The sequence below is a fragment of the Tribolium madens genome, unplaced genomic scaffold (assembly GCF_015345945.1).
Source record: "Tribolium madens isolate multiple individuals breed KSU strain unplaced genomic scaffold, Tmad_KSU_1.1 Scaffold_1;HRSCAF=32;Tcas5.2_LG8, whole genome shotgun sequence".
NCBI classification, from domain to species: Eukaryota; Metazoa; Arthropoda; class Insecta; order Coleoptera; family Tenebrionidae; genus Tribolium; species Tribolium madens.
Genome location: NW_025400984.1, coordinates 6,107,790 through 6,123,216, shown reverse-complemented (window position 1 = coordinate 6,123,216; position 15,427 = coordinate 6,107,790). Strand labels below are relative to the sequence as shown.

General features: G+C 32.6%; 1 non-coding gene across 1 annotated transcript; it reads right to left on the bottom strand.

The window, feature by feature from the left end:
* Positions 1–2,840: 2,840 nt before the first annotated feature.
* Trnaa-cgc lies at positions 2,841–2,912 on the bottom strand. The gene has a single exon. It is a non-coding gene; the product is annotated as a tRNA-Ala (tRNA).
* Positions 2,913–15,427: the final 12,515 nt, after the last annotated feature.

The window sequence follows — 15,427 nt, the reverse complement described above, 5'->3', positions numbered from 1 at the left end:
AAAATAAAAATCGAAAGGGTGATAATTCTCTATAGTAGAGGAGATTGTTCATCGATCAAATAAGCGAACTCTAGCCTCCAAAGCAATTCAAATTAGCATTTTCTCGGGTCTAAAAATACGTATATTATCCTAGAAATATTTAACTAGAAATAAAAAAAGCCAAGCTGAAGAAAATCGATATCCATTATTAATGAAAGAAATTTCTGTGTAATGAGCCCGTCTGATGTGAGACAGAGCAAGCAAGACGTTGGCTTTGAAATTTAAAGAATAGCGACATACTCACCCCCTTAATCAAAGTTGCAAGTTTTCGCGTTATTTCAGACATACGTCAAGTGTGTACGTACGTCTGTATTAGATTCGGCATATTTTCACGAACCCTTCGGGGGGTTGCTGAATTTTTCTTAATTATTCCGCGCGGAGCGCCTGAAATCAGCCAAATTAACATCAAAGCGAAATCGTCGAAATTTAAAGTGATAAGAGAGCCCTTTCAAAATTACAATTAAAGGCGAGTACGGAGTGCACAATCTATGAAGTAAGATGTAGGGAAAAGAAAAGAATTACTTTTATTGTCTCCACTTTCTGCATTGTAAAGGGGTTGAACGCGTCACCCCTCCCTCGGCCTCTAAGATGGGAGGTTTTTGCATGACAGGCCAAAGAAAACTTCTCTGGCAAATGTAGATAGAATTTCTTCATTTTGTCTTTTATCCCAGTTCGGCACTCCCAAGTCGCGATCTCGCCCTCTTTCTCGCGCATTCCTGTACACTCATCAAGTCTTGCGTATATTCTTATATTACAGTAACTAATCAGAGACGGACGCCCTCCTCTCTTTTCTTTCTTTCTCTTTTTAATGAGCGTCGAAGCCTTAATTTCGCCGAATCTTTCATATTGTTAGCGCGCTCTCCTTCTCTTGCGTATTTACGATTTTTCGAAGGGGGTTGCGAGAGGCACACGTGTCGTATGACGGCGACGGGGAACTTTCGCCGGCCAAAGCTTAAATGTTCCAGTGTATTATGAGAGGGAGTCTTAAGTTTTAAAACTTAAGAAGTTGCAAAGAACTTTATTAAGTATGTGTACCTGATTTGTGGGCTTGAGTTGAGGGGTGGCGCGCCAAACTCACCCTCGAAACGAAAGAATTACGCGACGTGTCGTACTTTATATCCGCTTCATAGTTAAATGTTTAGCGCTTTCCGACGAATTTATAACGGAAAAGCGACCAACGGTATGCTAATGCAGAGGGGATGATGTTTGGCCCGATTTCGGACGTTTACTTAGGGGAGACGACTCGACTATTACCAACGCTGAATGCCATTTAATAGTTTGTTTTACAATTTTATTACAGATTTACCGCATTTACTTACACACAAATAAATGACTCCAATTGTACTAAAATTCGGGTTTTACAAGTGTCAATAATATTGATTTGGAAAATAATTTATTAAAAAAAAATTGAAAATACCTGCGTTTAATTAAGGCTTGTGAGTTTGAAATTAAGTTGGCAACATTGAATAATGAGAAAAAAGTTATTGCGTCACTGTAAATAGGATTGTGATTTTTGTCGCCAAATATTGGCATACTTAACCCCAAAATTCAAACGTCACAATTTTGTATACAATTGCAATTGCGCTCCAGAGAAAAATATCATATAAGGGAAGATACCAGGAACATGGAAAAAATGTTAAAAAAAATATCTATAAAAATTTCGAAATTGTGACAGTTTAAATTTTGCCTTTGACTCTATTTATTTCTGTTGTAAAAACAATTTTCCAAGTTTTTTTGATTTTGTTGTATTTTATAATTAATTTGGGATTTTGTGATTACATTTTTTAATGTTGGAATGTTGCCAAATAATACATACCTATAAATTAACGAATTTTACAAAATTAGCCAAATTAAAAGATCAAATATAAGCAGTTTCAGACTATTTTTTTATTTACTGGTGGGGGTAATGTGAATGAAAAACAGGACATGACTTCCGTCTGTTTTTGACGTTTGACAGCTTTTGACATTTTTGTATTAAAGTCAAAAATTAAAGCTTCTCTCTGGCATTTTTATTTTTATAGGACTTGAATTACGATTCTTATGATGATATAGAGGGTATAAATTAGTGTTTATTAAAGCTAATGCCTCAAAACAGTTTTTCCCATAAAAATGAAATCATATGACGGTGAGAATCATTTTTGACGTATGTACGTCACTAGCTCTGCGTTACTTCAATCGCATTTGTTAAAGTGAGATAAATAGCGTGACCTACCTTATGCAAATACGTAGCGAGAGAGCAACAAGGCTGTTTAAAGATGTTGAAAAGAGATAGCTATCTGGTACGTCTTTCGAATTATTAATTGATCCACACGCATAAATAAAAAAAAACGGACTTTACCAAATCATTATTTTTTTATTTAATGAAATGTAAATGTTTCTAAAATCTTTGGGTTAGGTAGGTACTTCACTTTTGGTAACCTAAATTTTAAATTTTGGTTTGTTTTTCTTTATCTATTGGTTACTGAATGTTTGCCACTCTAATAATAATATTTCAGATTATTATTAAATTATGTTCTTTTTTATTTTTGGCACATCCTGATTTAGACTTTTGAGAAAACATGTATTTTTTCTCAATCTCAGTCGTCAATATTGAAATGTAATATATATTAGTTAGTTCAGTGCTATTTCAAAAATGTTTTCCACCTAACTGGTTGCAGCTTTAAAACACTCAGTATGTATGTTATTTCTTAAAATTTACCTGTAATTTCTTAATTTATCTAATTTATAGAATATTTTTGAGTATATTTAGAATCATAAAGTATAAAAGTTGTAGAGACTTTTAAAAACGATAAAAAACGTTTTGGAGGAGCTGGGATTTGAACCCAGGACTTTCAGCATGCGAAGCAGACACTCTACCACTGAGTTACACCCCCTTGTATTAAAGCTCAGGAAAGTGTGTTTGTTCACTCCGCGATGTTTTTAATCAACTTTTTTTAGTTCAACTATTTATAATGAAGCGTTTGAGATCTTTCGCATAAAAAAATAAAAAAAATAATTTCTTATTACAAAGATATTTACTCAATGTTTGTCAACACGAAATGCCGAGCATCTCCATAATCTGTATTACAATCTCATTAAGAATTCATAAGTTTAGAAAAATAAAGGAAGTAAGAGGGAAAAAAAGGTAAAAATAAAAGTCGACCTCTCGTCACTAGACAAGAAGAAAATGTGAAGTACATTAAAAATTAATTAATACTCCGAGATGAGACTGAGATTTCTACATCTCCGTTATTTTTACTTGGTTTGAAGGAAAATTAATGCCAAGTCTATAAAACAAGACTTGTAGTCGACAAAATTAACAGATGAAAAAAATAGCTTTGATCAGCAAGTAATTACCAAAAGCGTATGAGTTTCGTTAAACAATTTTTCAATTAAACTAGCTAAATTAAATTAAGTTATTTGCAAAGTTGCAAAAAATAGTTATTTTTGTAACAAGAGAAGAATGTTATTTTTTCCTTCAAAAAGTGCTGATTATTTAAGTTTGTTTAAGTGTTTGAAAGAATAAAAAATGTTTGTTTCTGCGTTTCATATATAATTTTTTGTAAAACCAAAATCAACTGCTGACAAAGAAGTTACTCCCTTGGGAGTAAGTTACATATACCTACTTCTATCTCGTAGTTTAGGGGAGTTTTGGTGTTAAAAGAAACTAATTGTGGCATAAAATAAAATAAAAAAAGATGTTAACATTACTCTACAGGGTGTTTGGTCCAAGTCGCTCCTGCCGATAACACCTAAACTTACATTTTTTTCAAAAACTAAATTTTCAAATAATACTATTTATTCTTCGTTTTCTTAGTAAATGCATCAAATTTTTTTGGCACATCCGGTGTAGCCGGAAATGCTACCAAATTTAGTTTTTCAAATGGAACACCTATGTTTTTTTGCTCAAAACAATAATAATTGGCATGAAAAATACGGTAAACCACTATTTATTAGATTTTACTTTACATAAACAATTTAAATTTTTGAATTTTATTGAAAATTTTGCAACGTAGGCGGATTTTATTTGTCAAAGTATTCATGCAAAAAGCAATATACTTGGATACCGTTTCATTGTTGGTTTGACAAAGCCTAATTTGTCAACAAATCTTATTGAGATTTTTAATAATGGATGATATTAATTACGACGAATTGGTAGTGTTTTTTAAGTGCAATAAAAATAGAGCGGAAGCTGAAAGACAGTAAAGAAAAAAGTACTCAAATAGAGTTCACCCAAATCGTTGGAAATTTAGTCGAATTGGAAAACAACTTAGACGAATAGGTTCGTTTCTTAAAACTAAAAAACCTGTGATTCTTTGTGAAGAACAAGAAAATAGAAAATTCCATAAGAGAACTCGCTCATCAACTGACTAATTAGATTTGTCAAACCAACAATTTAACTGTATCCAAGCATTTTTTATATTCACACATTTCCTTTAAAACTAAAAATCAGGCTACGGGACCAATTTCCTTATAAAATTCTAAGATTTGAAATGTTTTTTGATTGCATTGTGTTACGCAAAATGTAATAAATAGTGGTTTACAGTATTTTTCATGTTAATTATTAATGGTTGGAGGAAAAACAGGTGTTCCATTTGAAAAACTAAATTTGGTAGCATTTCCGGCAACACCGGATGTGCTAAAAAAATTAATACATTTATTAAGAAAGCCAAGAATGAATTAAATGAATTAAATATTTACTTTTTGAAAAAAAGAAGTAAGTTTAGGTGTTACCAGCCGGGGCGACTTGGACCGAACACTCTGTATAAGAATATGGAATGAATCTTTTACAAAATTGAAAATAGTTTTGATAAAGCTGTGTATGACGTTTGAAATTAATTTAAAACGTGCATTGACGTGATTTTCTTTAAAATACGTAGGTGTGACACTTCGTAAATGTATTATTTGTTCTGACATTTTGGAAATGAGAAGGTTGGAGGGGAGGTTTGTGTCTAGTAGTTAGTTGGCCATTAAGCTCCCAACCGCAAACCATCCAATCCAACTGTAAACTGCAATGAAACATAATGTAATGAAATACCCCGTCAATATATCGGTGCCGAGTCAGTTCAGACCGAACAATTACAGGTAACTAATACTCCTTGATACGTGTTTAAAGTTGGCTGCATTGTTTAGCGATGTGACCACAACACCCTCCAAGAATAATGGTGCAGGGAGGTCAAGTCAAACCAAGACAAATGGCATTCGCCATCCAGGTTAATTCCTCTAGTTACAAACTTAAACGATCGTCGAATTCCTGAAAGTTCTCTTATAGTGAGTTGACGGTCCACTCGGCCAAATCCCGGTTGATTGTTAAGGACAGTATCGGACGGTGCGGCAGCAACCTGGATTGCTCCTGCGGTCGCGCCAAGGAATTTCATAATCATCGACAACTTTACTTCAAGACATATTGTGGACAGTCCGATCGTTGCGTATTAATAATCGCTCAGAGATTTGTTGGGGCGCTCGACCGACCGTAAATATAGATGGATAACCCGAGGATGACACTTGGACGACTCCCTCGTCAAACGACCTGCTGCCACTTGCCACTTGAGAATATTGAAAACTTACATTCGCTTTCTCCAACAAAAATATCTCCTCTTAATTTCACATTATTTAAACAAGTAAAAAAAACACAATAAATCACAAGACGTGTCATAGAAAATTTTCTCGTCCGTTTAAGTAATGAATTATAAAGTTTAATTGTTTAAACATAAAAGAAGTGTAGGTACACATTTTACCAGAAATTATAAATAAATTGAACCATACCTACAGGGTGTTAAAAAAAGAGAAGCTTCTAGTAAATACAAAAATCAACTTTAGAGGCTATTTACTGGAGACTATGATAAAAAATGAGACATATTTGCAAAATAAAATTAGGGGGTAAAAAAATTACATTCGATGTCTCTAAAACCGTTACTTTGTGGACTCATGTTTATTAAGACTTTTTTGTTTATCTTGGTCCATACTATTACCTCCTAAAATATTTTACAGTTCTTCTACTGTTCTTACGGTATATTCGATTTACCCATTCTCTTTAAAAACAAAATCTAGTTTTTTTAATTAATTCAAAATAGAGATTATCATTATTTTTAGTTCATTTTTGCAATATTCTTTTTTCTGCGTATTGGTATTGAAATGACACCAATTGTATAATACCAATGATCTTTAATTTACTTTTTTATTAATATGGCCAAAATTAAGTTAGTAACATTGTAATGACTGAAGATATACAGGGACATTTTTTATTAGTATACATAACCCTATGTATATATCTTTTTTTCTTCTTCTTGGATCTTCTTGATATGGAAACGATGAACAAAAACACGATTAGCCCGTCACACCAAACTTTTATTTTAATAGCACAACGCGTTTCGACCACAAAGTGGTCATCCTCAGGTGAGAATAAAACTATGTATATAGTTAAAAAAAACAGGTCAATTTCATAGGTAAACGACCAACATTTCAAGCTTCAAAAATATTTTTGTGTCAAGTTTGTCAAGTGTCAGTCTTGAAACTTAAAGCGCAGCTTTACCATGTACACCAAAGTGAATCGGGAGATATAGTCCCATCGTATAGCCCCCACAATCGCCAGACTTGGCACCTAACGATTTTTTTCTTTTGAGGGTATTTAAAAATAAAATTTTATACTAATGTTCCAATGCAAAATTTAAAAGAGCTGAAAAAACGTATTCGTACAGAATGTAATAATATAGATCCTGAATTTATCAGGAATGCATTGGCGGGGTTTTTAAAATCGCTTGGGTTATTATTTGGAACTGCAAGGAAAGCATTTTGAACACTTGCTTTAATTATTAAATATTTTTCATGTTTAGATGGGTTTTAATTTTTTGTAATTAATATTTAATTGTTGTTTTTAAAAGTTTGTCTTTTATTTATCGATATTAAAGCCTTTGTAATATTGGTTGTGTATGGCTAGACTAACGGCTAATCGTAATTGCCATAGTAACATTGAAGTTGACCCGTTTTTTTTAAGTATACATAGGGCTATGTATACTAATAAAAAATGTCTCTATAGAACATTTCAAATTTTATATCGTCTATCTTTATATTATTCGGCCTTGCCAAATTAATTTCAGAATTTCACGTCATTCTGATTGTAAATTTATTTAGAATATGGTAATAAAATTGTATTTACTTTTAAAACTAGAAGATACAGGGTATTTCAAACCTCGCGCCTTAAAAAAAAAAAGAGTATTGTAAGATAGTAGAAACATAGAAAAAATGTTAAAAAAATCTTATCTGTTTAAAAATTTGACATTTATTTTTTAACATTTGACATTTTTCAAGTCTCTTTAATCTTACTGATGATTTTGTATATGTTTTTACATAATTTTGTACAAAAATTTTGTTAACAAAAGCCACAAATAATCTTAAACATACAATACAACTTCCTTCTTTCCTCTTCCAACACCCTGCAGCAAAAAAGCATAGGATATTATTTTTGAAATAAATAGAGTCAAAGTGCAAATTTTAAACTTTCATAATTTCGAAATTTTTGTAGATAGGTACATTTTTTTTAACTTTTTTTTATGTTCCTTGTATTATATTACAAGACATTTGTCTATAAGTTGCGAGTTTTGAAACACCCTGTGTTTCATCATCATGATGATTTTTTGTGTATTTTTTAAACCTGTTTTTCTCTGACCTGTAAAACATTGTTTTTTTATATGTATTTTTTTTTTTAATTTCTAGACGAGAAGGGTATGTGATAATTGATAAATGTGCACTAAATGAGAATTTTTTGACATTTCTGTTAAAATCAAATATTCTCTTTTAAATTTTTAAATCCTGTGTAGAAATCCTGTTTGCGCCCCCACCAGATATCCCAAATGAGTCAATCACAAACCGTATTGATTCAACTCATCCTTAATTTTTCCAATCCTTTGTTTTCTTATATCTCGTCTTGGCTTCTCCATGTAAATATTTTTTCTCGTTCTTCGATCATCTCCTAATTAAGGAGCAATCGTCCATCTGCACTGTGAGCGTTCTTCGTTCGTCGCTCCTTCCATTTCTTATCAAAAAAGCTCTCCACATTCGGGCCACTGTACACGTACGAGCGCAGTCAACTTTCTTACCAACCCCTTAAATCTTCCCCACCTCCTGCCATTAATACTTCTTCAAAGCACAAACTCGCATTTTAATCGATTTCATTTGCGCATGTGAGCCTGTGGCAAAAACTCTACCCTCTAACTTGGTGACGTGGGGGGCGAGGGGGACGGTGAAAACTAAGCATCCTCGGCGGGGGGCGGGGGCGCGTGGACGCCGCCACGAAGGGGAGAAAGAAACGGAAGAGTGCGCGTGAATTAAGCAAAGACGCGCTCTTTACCTCATTTGCATTCTTTCTTGTTTCACTTATGTCTTGAGGGTGGGGGCAAGGTGGGGGGAGCGGCGGCGGCCGCCGCCGCCGCGTCGTATGTGGGCTGAGCTGAATTTATAATTGTCCGTGTATCAGTTTTTAAGAATCCAGGTGACCAAGGCCCCTTCTTATTAAATTAAACGAAAACTAAAGATGAAACCAGAAAGCAACTAATAAGAACTAATGGTCCAATGAAAGAATGTTTGAGTAAATGTAGCGAGAGAAAGATGGGTGAAATAAGCAAAGTAATTATAAAAATCTATAGACACCCTCGAAGAGGTTTAGCACAACCATTTTTTCCGAGTTAAATCATCTAAGACGCATTTTTCGAAGTGATAAAACAATAGAAGCTAATTTACAGTTTATCTCCCTTCTAGGAGGGTTGACCGAGGCTGGAGCGAGGGGAGATTTGTTCATATTTATACAAATTATTAGAGCAATGATGCAGTTTTGACAGGACGGATTTGGGGTGAAATCAACCCTTGTTTTATCACACGTAAAGTGCTTTTATTGGCGATGGTCATTTAATTTTTTAATTATTTGAACCAATTTGTGTTTTTATTTAACCAGTTTATATATCGTTCGCTTTCCAGTTGTACGTCAAAGACTCCAAGTAAATAAAATATTTTCTGATCGAAGAGAAACTTAAGCATTCATTCGAATGTACGTAATTGGAAATTATTTCATTTTAATTACCTACAATTCGGTATATAGCACAAAAAGAAGTCCTGAGCACCAGAAAATATTTTACCTTTTAATTCTCATTAAACAAAATCAATAACGTATCGGAAGAGGAAAAAGAAACACAAAATAAAAGAAAAAAATCTTCCAGTCGGCAGTAAATACAACGAAAAGGTGAAGTAGTTCTACAATTTATATTCACAGAAAATAAATTATAATCTCGTAAAGTTTCAAAATTTTTAATTTTGGAAAACAATTCACGTCTCTCGTAAATCCGAATCGATAAAACAAACAGCGTAAAAATATCAGCCTCGGTGATGACAGCGAAATAAACGTTCGAGTAACACGAAGATACATTCAATCAGTGAAGGTAGGGCGGAAGACGGCGCCACCGGAAACATCGGCCCGGAACCGGAAAGAGTGCACCGTCCCCACCTCCCGGACTCGCCTCGCTGGATACGTATGTAAAAATGCAACCTCCGATTAACGGACAATTGAAGTTCTTAAAGCCGTACTCACCCCCGATGACAAGGGTAGACGGAGACGGTGGACCTCGTTTCAGCGCGTCATTAAAAATGTGCGCCTAGTGTGGCCTCGTAGAAGTTTTCTTTGTTTTCTTTTGCTTGCGTCATTAAGGGATGGGGTGGTGGGTCGGGGCGTGGTTCATACATCTGCATGCACGGGGGTGGTAACGAGCAAAATAAGAAAAACTTTTTTATTATTAATTTTCTTAATTTTATTTAGGAAATATATAATAATCACTAAGGCTCGGATTATATGCAAAATGCATATTTGTTATTAAGAGGTATATCAACAAAATTGTAAGTTTTCTATGCATGTTTAATGTTTTTCAACATAAGCCAATTAAAAGATGCATATTTTGCATATTTTGGCAGCTTCGTGCATATTTTAGGAAATAATGCATATCTGTGGATATTTTCTTCAATTCACAAATTTCCGATTAAAAATTTCAGTTCAAGTTAAAAATTGGCCAGTTTAAGAAGAATGATCCGATTACAAAATATGCTAAAGAGAAAACAATCAGTAATTCGTATGCCGGACTCAAAAAATTAGTATCCTGCTGAGTGTTTCCTCTTTAAATTCATTTTATACAGGGTGAATATGAAGTTTAGAACCAAACGTTTTTTTTTTTTAATTATTTGCCTCTGGAAAATAATAATTAATATAAAATAAAGTGATATAAAAAAATCTGATCGTATTTTCAAAACGAAATTTTGTTGCTTTGAATTATGCGATTTTTTTTTTCAAAATTGTAATTTAAGTATTTTTTTTTTGAAATTAATAAAAAGTAAATAGTTTCTAACACAGTTGTTTTTGGGAGAGTATACAAAACATTTGTTTTAGTGGGTTGCCATTAAAAAAAATAAAATTTGTGTAGAACTCATAAACAAAAACACAAAATTCGAAAAATTTTATTCTTGATAAAACATTTTATTCATCAATTAGTTTTTAAAAAAATAAATAGTTTAAGCAAAAAATGTTTGGTTCCATACTTTTATTCACTTGGTATAAAACGAATAAATCCTTCTATGTGGATAAGTAGTTGCCTGCAAATGAATTTTAGCAAAATTGTTTAAAGTGATGTAATAGTAACTTTATTTTGACGATAATATGTGATCTGAAAAGTATAGATTTCTTAGAAAGGCTTAATTACTAGGTTATTAAAATGACTTGTCTGAGGCAAAACCAATTTATTTATTCTCTTTCGTTCATCATGTGCGGTTTAAGATGATGAAAATACAAAATTTAGTGTACTCGAGGATAAAAATTTATACCAACTTTGATTTTTTATTGTTAAAAGTTTTGCATATCGATGCATCTTTGGGATATATTCGAGCACATTTCTTAATATTTTGTGCATATTTTTGTGAAAATACGTGCATATATATGCGCATATTTTACGGATTTTTCGTGCATATAATCCAAGCCTTAATAATCACTAATTAATATTTTATCGTTTAATTTCTCTGATATACCTATTTTAAAACCACATTTTTCGTTTTTTCAATTAAAAATGAAAAGTAGGTACAAAAACTTTTTTCTATCGCAGTAAAGTTTACTGTTTAATGTGGTGTCTATTTGTAAAACGCCGCGAATTTGAAACCTCTTGCTATGAATCCCAACCCTGAAATTGAGATATAAAAATGTTGATAATCCCTTCGCTACCGAAATTTACTTTCGGTCGGTTTATGTAAAATTTCCGTGTTTGTTGTTTAAACAAAAGTCGGCTCGTTTTTGCGCCCCCTTGTCGTCAATAAGGGCGCGGACCCAAGAAATTGCATTTCGGTAACACGAACCGTTAATTAACTGACTATTGGTTAAAATGACACAGACCTTCTTCCGCTACTTATTTTATATTTCAAACACAACAAAAATTCGCGTCTGAGTGCACGTTAATTATTTTTTAAGCTAATATATTAAAGCGAAGCCGGTTAATGAGATTCCTGTAAATTGTAAATTAAAACCGCGACCATCATGAGTGTGCTAGGGGAGAAGAGATGCAGTATTTTATATTTGCTGTTGCAGTCAGGCATTTTCCAATAAAATAACTCAGTTGGGAATTAATTTCTATCAGCATTCGTCTTAAAACACTCATTTGAGTGCATTTTTTTACCCTTTACTCTTTTTAAAAAATAATCATTCCGTAACCATTACCCCGGATAAACTCATTAAATCGGGGCCAAGTCGCCGCACCCTCTCATCATCGTTCGGCATTGGCAGTAATTAACGTGGCGCATACACCTTCTTATACATATTTATCTAGGAGAGGTTCTCGTTTAACTTTAATTTCCAATGGCAGCAGTCAGCAGGACTCTTTCGTACTTCGCCCCCGGGGCTAGCCTACTAATTACTCGGATCAGAGTAAACAACATATTTCTCAGAGAAAACTAAATCTCAAACAGATTTTCGTAAGACACTTGAAAGAGTGCAGGTAAGATGCAATTTGTTTGTGTTGCTAACTCGGATATGTACATTCGAGAGCAGCGACGGTGAATAACACCCGTTTATTGAACTCGGATTTTACCACAAAGGGCGTAATACTTAAAAAATCCACAAGCGTGAAAGTTATAACAAGTTTGTATCAAGAAAAAGTTTGTCAGTTATACAAAAATAAATCGGTGCAAACTCTTGTAACTGTAAAACAACAAGTTTTTTGCATAAACCAATTACTTTACGAAAAAAATAATTAATATTGAGTAAGGTACTATAAAAATGTGATCGTTTTTCAAAAGTATAGTTTTAAAAAAAATCTGTTTCCAAGTTTTACAAAAAAAAATAATAATGGCAACTTACTGTTACAATTTTTTGTATGATATAAAAATAAATTTTAATTACATAAAATTGTTTTTTAATTAGTAGTTTTTTATTAAATAAATTCTTAAAGTTTTTAACTGTAGTGGTCGTTTCATGTATTTTGTCGTTGGAGAGTCCGTTTTTTTGTGCAGGTGCTTTGGGGTGGTTCCAGATGGATTAAAAAATCCAATAAGAACTCATTTTCTTCTATTTTTAGTCCATTCGAAACTACCTCAAAGTAATTGCACAGAAATCAGGGCTCTCCCATGATCAAATGCATGAAAAGACCACTTCGGTTAAGTTCCAAAAATATTCGCAATGAGCTTTGAAAATGTATTAAAAAAATCTACTGGTTAAAAATAATTTTATTTAATTGGAAGTGATTTTTAGATTATAGTCTTTAATTTAAAAAATTTGTAACAGTAGCTTGCCATTAAAAACAGTGATTTATTATACAAGACGATAAAGAAATTGTTTATCTACGAGTGAAAAGGTTAAGTTTACAAGTGACGAAGTCACGAGTGGACTTTTTTTACGAATAGATAAACAATCTTTGTCGTCGTATATAATATTTCGTTTTATTTAGCATTCACCTACCAGAATTTTTTGTGTCTGGCTGATGAATACACGGGTCAAAGTGGAGTAGATAAAAATTACTTTATTTTACTAGACGATAAAATACAACTTTAGCTATTGAAATTAGTTGATAAAAACACTTTTTAACATTGAGTACAAAATCAATTTTTTTTATGCAAAACTCGAAAAAAAAATTTCTTTTAAAATTTCAAAAAATTTTATCTTAGAAAACGATCACATTTTTACAGTATCTTACTCAATACTAATTATTTTTTTCGTAAAGTAATTGGTTTATGCAAAAAACACTTGGTGCGATACGTTTGTATGTAAAAAACCGTGTTTTTTAAACATTTTGTTGGTAGGTAGATTTTATTTAGCAAAAAAATTTTTTTGGTGCTTCAATAAAAAAAAATTGATTAGAATTTTACATTTTTTGTTTTGTGAGTATTGACTTCATCGTTAATTAAAATAAAAACCTTAAATTTTTTGTAGCCAATTAGATAGATCCTTTAATTGTCGAAAAGACAATAACAAAATATTAAATATTACATAAAGATTAAAAAAAAATGATTTAAAAAGTGAAATAATATCAACAAAAGACTAACATTACAATTTTAAAGCAAGTTGAGAATTTAGTATTTAAAAAAAATTACCTGATCGAGCATTTTTGTTCAAACAACATATTTTCAGTTTTAATAAATAACAATATTCTATAATTTTGCCGCTCACTTTATAAATATTTAAAATATGCAATAGCATTTCATACTTGTCATTTAATATTAATATTAATAATAAAATTTTTAATTTTTTTTCGTTTTTTTTTTCGGATTAATTAATTCTCTCAATTGCATTATTAATTTATTTTTGTAAACCGGGCGTTAATATTTTTGGATATCTTTCTTTATTTCAAATATAGTGATTAGATGTTTTTTAAAATAAATTAAACTGGATTTGTTAGTTTGGATGTAATTTTAGTTTCCTCTTTTTTCTGATGAGAAACTATTAACTGGAATTTTCAGCTTTAAAATCAGTTAACGAGGCGTTGAGCTTAACTATGCCTGAGTGAGCTTTGGTGTTTTTTATTTTTAGCAATCTCACCCTGTATATTTAAAAGGGTCTATTTTAGCCGGGTTAGAAACGATGTGGTCGTAATTAGGTCTCGCGTGTAAAATGTGTAGGCGTTTCAAAAAGGGCGATTATAATATAAGGGTGTTCATTAACTTATTTGTATTTTTCGGCAAGGGCTATTGCGCGTAAGGGGTAATAAAATTTATTGAAGCCAGTTACAAACAATTAACATAAAATCCTAATTGCTTCCCTCAGCGAAAAATCCCGAAAATTCAATGAACACATAAAAAGGGTTAAAACCGTAAAAGCTCTTCGCCCCGTCCGAATTCCTTTACTACATTTTAACCCTTCGGTGTTTATTCGCCCCCTGGATCCGTAGTCCGGGGATTTGAACTGGTGTGCGTCTTGGAATCTTTTTTGTACTTAGTTAATTGATGAATATTTAAAAATATGAATCGGGACTGAGGAAATAAATCGCGAGCGAGTTAGGGGTTGAGGGTATTAAAACTAATTTCCCGAAGGTTGGGAAATAAACAAAGAAGCGCCTCTTCACTATATTTCCAGCATTGTATACAAGAATTAATACGATCATATTTCACTGTATACTTTAAAATATTTGAGGACACTCGAGGGTTTGTTTCCTCATCCGGTCAACCGAGCTTCCTCCGGAAAATTCCGGTGACTAGACAGAAAACTCTAATTATGTGTCGTGCTCGATTCACTATTTAAAACCGGCAAATATCTAAACAAAAAATTGCGAGTTTGAGCGAATTCATCTTATTCTCTCCCGGATTTTTCCGGATCTCCCCTTCAAGAAAGACTATTACATTCCAACAATCTTTGCATTAATGAGTAGCGCGTACCCAGTGCCGCATATTAAAATTCTCACACGCTGTAAGAAGTGTAGAAGACTGCTCTCTCTTCGATCGATACAAGACTTAATGAGCCCAGCGAAAGAAGGCAGTGCTGATGGAAAATGAGAGCCCCCACTCGTAGGGGAGTCTAGTTAAAAGAAGGGTGAAAAGTACACATACACGGACTCGGGGCGACCGGAAAATCTTCGCATCTCAAAGCAGATGCCGAGAAAAAGGTCACACAGGCCACGAAAACACCTGAAATATTTACCTTTGATTTTTAACAGAAAAAAATAGTTTTAATGTAATTACTTAACAAATTTTATATCATTTTGTTCGTCTCAGTGAGACAAATCTAATGCACTAAAAAAATTCAAAAAGTCCACACACTTTGAACTAGATATTTTTTTTCTAATTTAAATGAATTTAAAATACTTTAATTTTAAAAAATCATTACTCAGTAACTATTAGGCCGATTTCCTTCAAATAAGGACCATTCTAAAGGGATGGGGACTTGCCCTTTCGAATGATATGCAAT